Source organism: Echeneis naucrates, chromosome 8 (assembly GCF_900963305.1).
Source record: "Echeneis naucrates chromosome 8, fEcheNa1.1, whole genome shotgun sequence".
NCBI classification, from domain to species: Eukaryota; Metazoa; Chordata; class Actinopteri; order Carangiformes; family Echeneidae; genus Echeneis; species Echeneis naucrates.
In genome coordinates, this window is record NC_042518.1 from 11036919 (window position 1) to 11050695 (window position 13777).

Consider the following 13777-nt stretch of genomic DNA (forward strand, 5'->3'; position numbering starts at 1 on the left):
CGCAACCAAAGCACAATTCATATCAAGTTGAGAGCACAGACAGGATGGATGGATGAATCAGACAGGAAAAAAAAACCCCTCTATTTTCAGATACAACAGCTCAGGACAAAAGCTTTCTGGGCTCACAGGGGCTTCCATGATATTTTATTGTGTTGTGGGGTTTTTTTTGTTTTGTTTTTTTGTTTTTTCAAATCAATCGTCCACACATGGGTCTTTTTGCATTGCAACCTGCCAAGCATTCTGCGTTAGTGAATCTGTAGTGTTATAAATTTAAAAAAAAAAAAAGGATTTTGAAGGATAAACATCAGAGGAAGTGAGTAAATAACAGAATTCTATGAAACTATAACATAGATTGAGGCAAATGTGTTAAAATGAAATGAATTTATAACAGTTTGTCTTGGAGTCATGTGCAGTTAAATTGAGTGCACCATGTTTCAAAAATGAAGGGAATTTGTTCTATGTGAAGTCAGTCAACTGCGCTTGTTAAGTTGCAGGGATCAACAATGACGCTGATCTGTCAAATATTTAAGGTAGTGACAAATACTTAGACATTTTGTTACTGCGAGGGTTCAATAATATGAAAAAGAAAGAAATGAACATTGTAGAAAGTTTTCAGTCCCAGAAAAAGTTCAGTTTCTCTCAAGTGTAAAAAAAATACAATTAAATGTAAAAAAAAAAAAAAAAAAAAAAAAAAAATATATATATATATATATATATATATGTATATGTATATGTATATATATATATATATATGTATATATATGTATGTATGTGTATATATATATGTATATGTATATATATATATATATATATATATATATATATGAACTGTCATTTTCTTCAATGTGGTATAAAGGTTTGAATTTCAGGCAAGTGTTGTGTCCACTGACAGGCTAAGGTAGTTAAGACATTTCTGTAGTAAATCTCTGTGTGTCTGCTCATTCAAGACTCTTCTCTTTGAGAAAATGGAGATCCATTAGCAGAAGTCTTGTGCATGTTTTTTATCAGGGACTCGTGGCTGGTGTTCTTTTTTTTTACGCTGTTCTCTGCTTGGGAGGCAAAAATCAAATAAAATCAGCGCTGTAATCAAAAAAAGCTAATCCAGGCATGCTCAAAGTCATTTTTGAAAAGAACAAGGACCAAAGGAAAAACTGTTTGAAGGCCATCCTCTGCAAGCTGTCTTTAACAGCCTTAATAGCTCTTTCATTGAGCAACTTGTGGTGCTGAAGATTTTTGAAAGTCTTTTGTTCCAACAGCACTCAAAATGTTCACAAACCCTCTTAGCTGTTACTCTGATCCGCTGCTGTAAGTGATGTTTCTAATGCATTTTATTTTATTCATTTAAATTATTGTATGTGGAGTGGTTTGGTGGTAAATAAGTTTCTTGGAATGTTACTCTTTATCTTATCCACTACTTCTTTTGTTAAAAAAAAAAAAAAAAAAGAAGAAGAAACTATAAAATACATAAACAGTAATTAATCAGATTCAGAGCATATTTTGCAAGCCAAGCCAGTAAAACATGCACTTTCTGTAAACCATGGCAGAAATTAAAATGCAAACAGATGCTTCAGTAGAACACGCCGCCACATACTCATCCAACTCAACTGTGCCTCAACATACACACACACACACACACACACACACACACACACACACACACACACACACACACACACACAGGGGGAATTGAGATATTGTATCGCTGTGAAACTGCAGATGCAGAGTGGGTGACAGAGCTAAAATATTTATACCCAGATCTTTGCAGTCTTTATAAAGAGAGGGCAAGAGACAGCAAGAAAGATGGATAAAGAGGGAGAGAGTCAGGGTGAGAGGTAGGCTACAAGCAGGGGCCGATGGAAAGCTTCAGTGTGTGTGTGTTTGTGTATTTTTGTGTATGTATAATGTGTGTGTAAGAGGAAAAGCAGAGTGATAACAACGAATAGGAAAAGAGAGAGAGATGAGTGTGCAGCACAGATGCCAAATGAATCTAGGGCAGTTCAGAAAAAAACAAGGCATTATTCCAAAATCTACTTTGTACGTGTGTTCAAGTATGTGTGTAGTTGTATTTCTATAGTTGTGTGTGCGTGTGTGTGTGTGTGTGAAGTACAAATAAATATGTAAGCATTCATCTAATGTGAATGTAACATGCCAGGGGCTTTCTTTCTATTTTTTTTTTTTTTTTTTTGCTCAATCTGTGTACTTTTGAGACATCCATAATTACAGCGCTCCCTGCATCACACCCGCTCTTCCAGAACATCCTCTACCACACACCCTCAGCAAAATGTCTTATTCCTTCATCAGATGTCGTACAGGAGCGCTGGAGGATTTTGTGTCTGTGATCATGGGCGTGGGTTAATAGGGGTGGGGGGTTGGCACCAAGCAAAGACGATGGCAGATGGTGCCCTTACTTAGCACACATACAGTACTCACAGTAAAACCGAACGGAGCAGATGCATCCTTAAACAGAGAAAAATGTGCAAACAAGAGATATGCATCACTGATAATACTCTGCAGATACATCACAAGAATGTGAGACTTTCAAATGAAATAAACTGCTGCTGCTTTCATCTGCATTAATTTTTGCGTGAAATTGTGCCCATTATATCCAAAACTGACAGTAATGCGACTGGCTCTAGCTATGGACATTTAAAGAAAATAACCAGGATGCCCCCGGATAATTCCATTTGCTGCATTTGTGACTTTTTTTTTTTTTTCAATTAGTTATTTAAAATGAGGACTTAAACAATTCAGTTGGCTGAAAATATGAATAAATCCACTCAGTATTAGTGCATAGTTCACTGCAGCAAGAGTCTGAAAATAGCATCCTTAACAGTAACAGCTGCATATTGTATGAGTCACGTCAAGCGTCTTCCTCCTCAGGAGATTATTAAATCTGAAAATGTGTCCAAATGCTTGGTTTCATAAAAGATCAGAGTTGTTGAAATAATCTTTATTTCTTCAAGGCGTCACAATAACACAAGGTTCCATGTAGTTTATAGTGCTACGCACTGCGCGGGGCCAATACAAATGTGGGGCAATCCAAACTGGCATTAGGATGAGGGCAGGGCACACTGGAGAGGTTGGCTCCTTGTCAAGATAGTGACATATCCAAATCACCATTAGAGGTCATATACACACCTAAGGGCCCCATGGATTGTGGTACCTCTGCACGGACCCAAGCGCCAAGAACCTTAAAGCTGTGTCATGGTGCTACCTGCTGTGCCACTGTGCTGCCCTGTATAGGCATGTGCAAAACTATAAACCAAAATCTTAACTACTCATTCACTGCCATCATACAAGCCCGTGTTTACATCACTCTGGAGATGAGTGCCCCGCGTTTAATCTTTGTATAACCATGTGGATTTTGAACTATGACATCCAAAGGCCAGACAAAGCAGATCTAAAAATACAGCCCTGAATATCGTTCAAGTGTTTTATTCCAACTAGACTAGCTGGGTGAGATCTAGTGGAAGATGGAGAAGAGGGAGATCTCCCGCTCTCTGACCTTTTTTTTTTTTTTTCATCTTGTTGTTATCTTTTACCCCGGGGGATGTCCTGGGTCATAAGGTATTTTATTTGCTTTCCCAAACGACCTCCATGTGTTTGCCGTTTTCCACAGGGCTCTTAACTCCCTTGGTTTGGTAAAAGTTTTGGTTGAAATCACAGATTAGCTAACTTTTGAAGTGCAACACTCAGAGGAAAGACTCAAAGAAATGGACCTCAAGTATCTCTGACACATGAATTTTGAAATCCAACCCCCAAGCGAAGACAGAAAGTGCTCACAGCACAAGTAGTAGCATGGTGTGTTCCTTTGTGAGTGGTGAGAGAGCGGGGGTTCAAATTTATCTTTTGAGGACCTGGATAAAATCGATCCTGCAGCCGCATGCGTCCCCTCTAATGATTAGGAGTAGTGGCTTATGGGATGCAAAGCCGTTCGTGGCTGAGATTTATAATCTAAAAAGTTTTTAGTGAGACAAAGTCAAAATTTAGACTTTTAGGCAACATGCATTTGGGCTAGTGTGTGTTTATTTCAGTTCTCTCGCTCTCTGTTGTTTCTACCCTTCTTTCTTCTTCATTTTACATATTTTTCTGTTGTCAGACAAAACAGAAAAAAAAAAAAAAAAAAGAAAACATGAAAATAGTGAGTGAAACACAGGCCGGAAAGATGATGTTACCAGTCACCTTTAAGCCATTTCTAAGCTGCTTTTCTGCACTGTTAAATCCTGATTTTATAACCATGACGTCATCTGGAAAAATGAGCATACTCCAAACCTAAAGATACAGCTGCACTCTGACTTTGTGTATATTTACACGTGAACTACGTGCTCAGAGAGAGAGTCAGAAACTTGTTCACATCAGTTGCCTTTGGGTTAGAAGGGATTTATGTTCCTGCATGTCAGTAAGTGCCTTTTTGAAAAGTGGTTAAAGTCTAAGAAGTCAGTTAATTCAGAGAAAAGTGCAGTTTGTAACACTGACTGTTTGTGCTAAATTATTTTATGGGCGTGATAACATATAGGGAAATTCCAAAACTCCCAAATGACCAGCAGTAAAACTTTATTACTCAGTTGCTCAGTTAAGTTTAGGGCTGGACTATTTGTTGTGTTGAGCAAAAATACTTTCATTTCACTTCTTTGTCACTCCAGTTAAAGCCATATTGATTTCAACATACTGTAAAGAGTGATGTGGGCTCCCCAAAGACTTGTACTTATATTCTGATCAGTGTTTACATTAGGATATGGTGGTTATGTATGGACTCCAGTTCAGGTCAGGTAGCCCATTATTGGTTTATTCCAAGCACTCTGCTCACAGTTGGGTTGAAACTAATGTCTATCCATATTTCTCATCACTCTTATCCTTATTTATGGATATTCCAGTCAAGTTGACCAGTACTGCACATGCCTGTGCCCTCCATCTACACTTTCTGGCACTTAAGGGGTTAAGGTGGCCCTGAAAATGACTATTATTTCCATCTTTATATCCTATATACTCTAATATGCTTCGTCTGTTTCATTACTCTTCCTTTTCATTTTTGCACTTTCTTGTCCTATCTCCTGCCCTCTATCAGTTTTCACTCTCTACAGTCCTTTTCCAATCTAAACCTACCATTGAGAGGGAACCCGTGGTCCATCATCACTTCCACACCTTCAACCACACAAAAACACAACTCATGGAAAGGCATCTGAAATTCTCCAGGCTGTCGTTTCCGTTACATTTCTGAAAGGTTTCGAGAAAATCACTGCCTGCCATGTCTCTCAGTCTCTTGCCCAAGGGGACCTCCTACAGGTTCCTGGCAGTGAAGGAATGACGGTTGTTGTGAAACATGACTGTCGTATTGATCGCACAGAGCACTGCAACAGGGGCTAGGCTGAGAAGGAACACACTACGTTATGGCCAAGGATGCGATGTGGAGGAGTGAAGGAGTGTCAATGTCTCCCAAGGGTTATCCCTCTCCGGATCTTTGTATAATCCTTACTGATGGATGCAGGAATTGATTTGGAGGCGTGGTAGGAAAGAGAGGCCAGGGGAGGTGGAGCTGATGGGGAGGGCTAAAGATCTGACATTGCCACTTGTGGAGCACGCAGTTGGCAGTACTTATTTCATGTAGTATCATCTCTGCATTATAAAAAAACAGGCCATCTGATTTGAATCTATTGCATTTGCATCAACAGCATCTAGTTGGTAACAGGAACAGCACAGCAGGAGGTGCTGTCACCTTGGAAAAACAAAGCAAAGTCCTTTAGTAGTGAGATTTCAGAACGTGTGCTTTAGAGACTTTGATGAAGAAATAGTGAATGGCAGAATCAGACACTGAGTCACCCTCCCAGCTACCTGCTGCACCGCCAAATAAATAGAAACCCCACTCTTCATGTGACTGTTACATTTCTCTCCCCTTTTTTTTACTGTCAAAGGTTACAGTGTGTGCTGCTAGACAGGAATTGTGGGAAAATATAAATAAAGGAATGAGTTTAATGTCGCTCTCTTTTGCCAGTTTGATGCATTCGTTTCTAAGCATCTTTGAAATCTCACCCATCTGGTCAGCGTTTCACACCGCTGTTTGCAGCCTTTCACATCAATGCAATCAACAATTTGACCTGCATCCAAGTACAAGGTAAATTATTAGGTCAGCAGAGTCGTAAAAACCTTGGCTTCCTCGTGCACTGAGGTCAAGCAAATATAATGGCACTAATAGCTTTCATTATTAACTATTCAATAACTACTCAAGCTTCTGCTCTTCAGGCTCCCAATTGTCCCAGGCAATTAATAGAAATTCCAGTTAACTCCCAAGCCGTGTAAATGGACAGCTAGAGCATTTATTATTCATCCCAGTTCCAAGACGCTGTGCTATCAGATGAATTTTTCAATTGCAAAGATTTTACCTTGTTTTTTTTTTTGTTGTTTTTTTTTTTTTTGGTGTTATGTATTTAGTTGCAGTACATTTTTGACAGTTTTTCCTTTATTTCATTTTCATTTTTTTGGCAGCCGGATACCTTGTTTTTCTTTTTTCTTTTTTTCTTTTTTTTTGCATTCTTGTTATTGTGACTTCCACCGCATCAGTTTGCATGCCATGAAAGCAGGAAGAAAATGGCACTTCAGGTTTTTCTTCGAGAACAACATCCATCACATCATGAAAGCAACCATAACAAATAGAACTATGGGTTCCCTGTATTTTGACAAGTTAGTTGAATAGTATTCCAATGAACTGAAGATTACATGGCAAAGAGGCAGTAGGTTTAGCATGTGGGTGGTGATTATTCAGGTCTCCCAGGCCTCCCTTCCCTCCTGATTTCCTCACTTCATTTTTTCCTGGTACACCACTGATCTGTGATTGCAATTGATCGGAGACTGCTCATCATCGCTCCAAGGGAAACATCAGGAATCATTGACATCATGGGGAAATGGATGCATGCTAAGCAGAATGGGACAAATGAATGCAGCAGGAGGAGAAGGAACGGAGTGGAAATCAGAGGTGTTTTATGAAAGAAGGAAATAACGTGAGGCATAGCATCTGTTCCTTGTGCATTTATCCTGAACTCGGGTGGGCGTGGCCAGTGATTGATGGGCTCAGGGTCAGGCCATGGATGGCAAAGCTGGATTGACTTTGGTGAAAGCAAATTTACAACACTGTCTAAGGAATCCATCCCTCTCATCATCCTAATACACTCCTCTGTCATCTTCAGAAGTAGCTGATGGAGCAGTTATTAACCGTTCATCATCCACTGACTTTGTGACCATCATGAATTTAGTTTAAAAGACCAACATCCGCTGACTGTGGCAGCTGTATTGGTTAAAAGGAATCCATTTCTAAGATACAGAAATCATGCCATCTAAACATTCAACAGTTGGTTTATGTAATATTCACTCAGGAAAAAAAAAACAACAACACTGAACTGCTGATTCCTCCATGAATATGTCCTGTTATGATCCTATCACCTAAGTGTTAAAGAAAAAAAAAGGGTTGTATTGAGATAACGCATGCAGGCCATGTCCCAGCAAACCCTGATCACATCTCAGAGCCGGTCAGTCTCCCGCAGCAGCCCACAGAAGCCCGCTTAGTGCTCGGTCAGCACAATGCGCCGCCCGCGGTGCCGTAGCACTGCGCTCCGTGTCAGCACACCGATGTGTCGCTCGGAGGAGCCTTTAAAGTGCAGATAATGAAAGCACGGATCGGTTCGGGTTGGTGCTCACGGTTGCTGCGTGTTGACTCGCGTCCGGCGGTGCGAGATGTGTGGGCGAAGGAATGTGTGTGGTCCATCGGTCAGTGGTCGGACACTGTTGCTGCTGCTGGCTCTCTCTCCCTCTCTCTCCCTCTCTGCGTGTCCATCTATGTATATGTATCAAATACACGACTATAGGTAAACTGAAGGCTCATCACAGAAAGGCCCTTATTGCAGGTTAATTGTGGCCCCTGTCGTGCTACATAGTAATCAACCCTGCTGGAATGCTGGGCCATTCAACCTCAAAAACACATGCAAGAACACACACACACACACACACACACACACACACACACACACACCATCGCCAGTTTCATCCCCTGCGTGATTCCTCCCTCGATACTAAATCCCTTTCCGCACATCTGTCCACGTCGTGTGCTCCGTCAGTCCGTCCTCTCCCCGCAGAAAGCACAACAACATGACACTTTCAATCTATTGATTATCATCTCGTTTCTTCACCGTAAAAAGCAAACAAACAAACAAAAAAAAAGGCAAATTGGAAGACATCGCATCGTGTTATACAGCAACAACTGCAAAAGAGGGAGAGGGGGAGAGGAGAGGGCACAACACGTAGCCTGCTGCCCATCACTAAAATGTTAATCCGTGCACGTACATCAGCATTCATCACAGCTCTGCTGAAAATCAGTTGACACAAACTCTGAGCTTCGTGCCCTCCTACTATCAGCCGTCTGTGCTTCTGTTGCACCAGCACAGCGGAGTGTGCGGTGCAGGTGCATGCTCATTTATCGCATACAGGCATTTCCAAATGTTACTAATAAACAAATAATAATAATAAAAAAAAAGGCAACACATAGCGAGACGGAATCGTGCATTTCAGTACTGTACCTTCACTTATTTCCCCCTTCCAGATTACGCGTCTGTTGGCTGAAGCAAAGAGGGAGATTTCCTTCCTTTCTTTATTTCTTTCTTTCTTTCTTTCTTTTTTTTTTCATCCACCGCTAACGTCGCATGCTCAGCATCAGCGGGAGACAGAGAGAGAGAGAGAGAGAGACAGAGGGTGAGAGAGAGAGAGAGTGCACAGACTCCACGCAGAGTAATACAGTTGAACTGCAGTGGGCATCTGCCTCTACAGCCGGTTTCCTCTCCAGATGAGTGGATACCTGCAGATACACTTTAAAGCAGCACTTAACTTCATGTATGACAGAGACACACATGGGACGTCAGTCATGTGCCTCCATGTTTGTTTCACCCTACATTATTTCTGTAGGTTGTTATTTTGGGGAGCATGTTTGACATCCATTGCAGATACAGTGAGAGACACACAAATAAGGACTATGGTGATGGTGGGGAAAAACAATCTGTCATGTACCACTGGGTGGGTCACCTGAACCCAACCCAGTTTTAACAAACACGTTTTTTTTTTTTTTGTTTTTTTTTTTTACAAAACCTTTATTACTACTGGCGGTTAGAAATAAACAGATGCTTAGGAAGGAGAAACCAAGGAAATTAGATGTAATGTAAACATTCCCATCTTTGACGGTCGAGCCCGACAGAAAATAAAAGAGTTGATCGACCCATTAAAACCATGCATGAAAAAGGCAAACCACTCTGTCAGGGTGATGCACAGTAAAAGATTGATTTGTGATGGTCCCGCTCCGTGTCCGTGGTAACCTAAGGTCTGGTTTTCAGCAGCCTCCTTACTTCATGAAGGATGAGCAATGATGGAAGATCCAGTAATTTGAGAATCAAGCTGAGTGAAAACAGTGTAAACCTCAAGCCATAGGGGACGAGCAGGCCATGAATATGTTCCGTATGCTTGTGTGGGCGGCGAGGAGGGTTGATTCTGCCTGTTTCACATGAAGGAATATGCTGGAGGTGTGATCATACTCAATTAACACCCCCCACCATTTCTCACTTTTTTTTGTCTCTCCATTTTTCTCACTCACAAAAGCGAGCGCACCGAGACACATGCAAACACACATGTACACTTCATCTCATTAACTCGCTCTCTCTCTTCATCACTGTCTTCTTTTCTCTGTCAGTGGAGATCTATTAACTCCAAGAGACTGCACCTCTACTGAGATTCTCATTAATATTTTCTCATTATCTGTGCCTCTTATGGTAAGCAGTAGCGCAATGGCTTGTCCTGCCATGATGCTTTGCAAAATCTGTTATCGGCTACTGCTGCTGGGAGGATATCTAGTCAAGTGTGGTGAGCAGTTTCATGCCTTTTCTTCCCCACACAATAGGTTGCATGGAGCCAAACTCCAAACTATTAATTAATGGATAACATTAATTTCTTGCATCAAAGGTAATTACTTGATACAGCACCACATTATTATTTCGCATCATGTGAAAGATGCTGATGCAGACATAACACCTATTTTTTCAAACAGCCAAGTCATAGCCAAGCCTTCAAAACTGAGAAAATCCTGCTCTAATAATCCTGTCTAGACGTTTGTTCACTTCTGATCTGCTAATTTCCCGGGCCTGCATTTATTGGTTGAATGCAGTCAAGGGAAATTAGTAGATTGGAAGAGAAAAACAGGAACAGAAGGCAAGGATCACAACAAGGGAAACAAGAGAAAACAGAGGGAGATTGTCTTTTCTCACTCACCCTTCATTAACCCCAGCTAAGAAGTTTTTGTTTAATCTTTACCTTTCAACATCGGGTCGCTGAATGGTCACAAACTGACAGATTGAGGCTTGAGTGTAAGAGCTGAACTCAGAGAAAAGTGGAGGACAGGGTTAGACAAGAAACGACGCAGCTCATGAGTTTGAATTTTTATATGGATTTATCATGTGCGTATGGCGTATTGATAATGCGTTAATTTGGCTTCAGTTTGGTCACAAACTTCAGCAGGAATCTTTAAAATGATCCATATCACTTTGTGTCTCTCTAGCATTACTTAAGATTATGCTCAAGATTATCCGTCTTGTGTTGGAAAGTTGGAAGGGCAGACTGATTGGTCCTCATCAGGCCCTGCTATTAGTGGGTCAGTAGCTCATATTTCTGAAACATCATTTTGTCCGAGCACAAAATGGCAGGTTCTGATTGTTTAACTGGATCAAAAGATGCTGACCTGAGTGCTTGCACTCTTTAATGGCCTCATCCTGCCGTCTAGTCGTAAATAATTTCTTCCCAACCTCACTCTCACATCCAAAGCCACTTTGACACACAGGACACTTAATGACTGCTCTTATTTTTTCAACTTACTGCCAAGGACTTTAATTTTGGATCCTTCTTGTGAGGCAAACTATTGGAGTTAAGATAAGAAGCTGTCATCTTGCCACCACTTTAGGTTTTAGGTCTATGACACTGGCTGCTCCATTAAAAATCTAATTTCAGCTGCCTCCCTATTCCAGAAATCCAGCATGTTGAATTCCCCTCTACGCTTTTCTATATGTCATGCCATTTATTGGAAATAATAAATGGCATGGTACTGCTAATCAACTCTATCTGTTCACTAAAAGCTAACTGTTCTTTGATGACATTGCCTTGATCCAGGCCAGCTTTTAATGGCATGCCTTGTCAAGGCCTGCCTGACTTTCTTTCAGTTACCAAACACTCATTGCCATGTTTGAGCGTTGACATGCCCTTTGTAAGTTTTTCATCTCTTTTCTGTCTTCACGTAGTAATCTCACAACAGAAATATTACCATATGTGGATGTCTTTTTCCTTTTTCCACCCTTATGACTGTTGCACTTGGACTGCAACAAAAAGGTGGGAGATCCGCAGCTTTGATAATACATCCTCACTCACTCATTCAACCATCTTCTACCACTTATCCATTTCCAGGTGGCGGGGACCAATCCCAGCTCACACTGGGCAAGGGCGGGGTACACCCTGGACAGGTCACCAGTCCATCACAGGGCCAACAGACAGAGACAGACAGAGACCAACAACCACTCACACTCACACTCAGACCTACAGACAATTTACAGTCACCAGTTAACCCAAACATGATGTCTTTGGACGGTGGGAGGAAACCGGAGTACCCAGAATAATCCCACGCAATCACAGGAAGAACATGCTAATTCTGCATAGTTGTGGGACAACAGCGCTAACCACTCTGACACCCCACTGTCTTTGATGACACATGATAAATTTATTCTCAACAGGATTTTGAAAATCATAAAAACTATGGATGAGATGAATTTGTAATATCAGCTGTGTAAAGAGTGTGGGAGTGATAATATGATGTAAAAACAATGAAACTATCCCAAAATAGAGCTGTGTGTGGTGTAAGCAGGTCAATCTGACTGCTGCTCCTGCTCTGCCTAAATACCCGGGCGGACCGGGCCCAGGTATGTCCCATGCTGCTGATTAAGCTCCTTATTGCCTTCAGACCTGAAGAAAACAGAGGGGCTAAGCAGACGGGCTGTCACGCTGCAAAAAACCTTCGTACACCAAGAATGCTGCTACTTGTATCATTTCCCTTATGTTCCCAGTCAAGTTGATTATATAAACTCAAAGTGCATCTGATATAAAACATCAAAACTTGGCACAGAGATACGTTTTAAGTTGTCAGAGCTGCTGTTTCAGAACCTGATCCTCCCACCTACCTGGCGCCCGTGACCTTTGGTTGATGTCTACATTATTTGACAAGCTCAGATGCATAGCCAACATATTCAGATTGCAGGATTGTTTACCAGACATGGCATCTCAGCTGAATGGCCTCACGACTCAAGTGCTGCAAGTGTGTTTCCATGGTAACCAAGTATAGTATTGAGAAGAGGAGCAAAGAGAGGGAGAGACACTGGCACTAACCTTGACCATGCTATGCTCTCATTTTTCTCATCTATCACTGTCTCTTATCTCTCTCACAGGTACCTGTACCTGTAAATATCACGTGAGAGCTGTAGTGGCATGCTCTCAATATTTGTCTTGACAATTCTTGCTTATGCAACTCTATTCTCAATCCATTAGGATTATTGCCTTTCACAGCTCCAGCTCAGCACAGATGCACACATTTTTGATTTATATAACCAATTTGGTGGTCTGTAGGTTGTTAGAAATGCTTTGACACCATTTGGCAACCAGTGAAGACATTTCTTATACAAAGAACATAAACCCAGCTGCGGAGGAATGAGCAGTAAGTAGAACCCTTTGGAAGGACCTAAGGAACGACAAGAAACCGAGTTTTATATGGTCTTCTTCTTGACATGATAGTAGTGTTGTCAGCAAACTTAGTAAAACACTGTGTGTTGGCCCTGTGATGGTCTGGTGACCCCGCCCTCACCCAATGTGAGCTGGGATTGGCTCAAGCACCCGGAAATTAATAAGCAGTAGAATATGAATGAATTTCTATGAAAATTTTGAGAAATCTGACTTTTATCTTTCTAGGTTATGGCGCACACTTGTAGGAAAAAGTGACATAATTAATAATAAATTGATTCTGTGCTTAAGACACACTGAATAAATAGTTGTGAAGAGGGTTTTGCGGTGTGTGAATACTGGCTGTGCCATTGATGGCCTCATGCCTGGACAGAGTTTAGGGCAGTGTCGACTGGGATGCAATTAGCACTCGAGCAGACAGAACACAGAGTTCCAGCTGATCCTTTCAGATCGTACACCTCATTAAACAAGAGTGTGACTGTGCAAAGTTCCTTGGAAACGTTCACATCCAAACATGCAATTACACACATATGTTTGAACAACCATGGACAAAACAGAGTAAAGTGAATTTGCTTAAAGAGAATGTATAATTTCACGCACAGTGATGGGAACAAACTGTCACATTGGAATAGATACTATGATATCTAGAATAGATTTTGATATTGGTTATATGAGGAAGTTTAAGGTGGTAAAATGTGCATCCCAGTGTCCAACGTTCTACTTCAACGTTTATACCATAAATAGAATGGCAGTGCAAAGTAAGCTGGTGCTGCTTTACACAGCCAACTGGAGGTGTTAAAGACTTCACACCAAGAGCTGTTTGAGGAACCCAAAGCTGTAATGAAACTCAGTTAAAGGTGCAACCAACCAAGTATGGCCTTTGGGTAACACCTAGTGGCAGTCAGAGAAAATCGCACCAACGCCAACAAGTATCTCACGCCACCAGGTTTGACTAACAAATCTCAAGCTCAGCCCTGTTAGG